The following is a 506-nucleotide window of genomic DNA, read 5'->3' on the forward strand; positions in this document are numbered from 1 at the left end:
AACCCTTTCCTCTGGCCATCCTAGCCCACATTGGAATGACCTACATCCCACATCCAGGCCTTCATATGGCCATCTTTACCAACTCACCCACAACAGTACCCTATTAGGACCTTTCCTGTGACCCACAGCACCAATCAGGGTCCTTGACACCTTCAGCTACATGCTGTACTTACCATGGCTCCCACACTGGCATCTTGAACTACATTTGTCGTTCTTTTTTTTTTTCAGGCCGACTCCCAGATTCAAACTCACGACCTGGTGTTTGTAGTCTCGTCGCCTTACACGCTGCGCCACCAGCTGAATTTGTATGTGACCATCCAAAAAAATGGAGTGTGAGCAGGCCCAGGACTGACTCCTGCTAACACCCAGAATTTTTCACTTACGCACATCGACTTAGCTGGTGGCGCAGCATGTAAGGTGACTGGGCCAAAATAACGACTGGGTCCACGGGTTCCGGATTTGTGAGTTCCATTCCGTGTGTCAGCTGAGAATGGCAAATGTTCGCT

The sequence above is a fragment of the Nanorana parkeri genome, unplaced genomic scaffold, assembly GCF_000935625.1.
Source record: "Nanorana parkeri isolate BGI_ZX_2015 unplaced genomic scaffold, ASM93562v1 scaffold420, whole genome shotgun sequence".
In the NCBI taxonomy this organism is placed as follows: Eukaryota; Metazoa; Chordata; class Amphibia; order Anura; family Dicroglossidae; genus Nanorana; species Nanorana parkeri.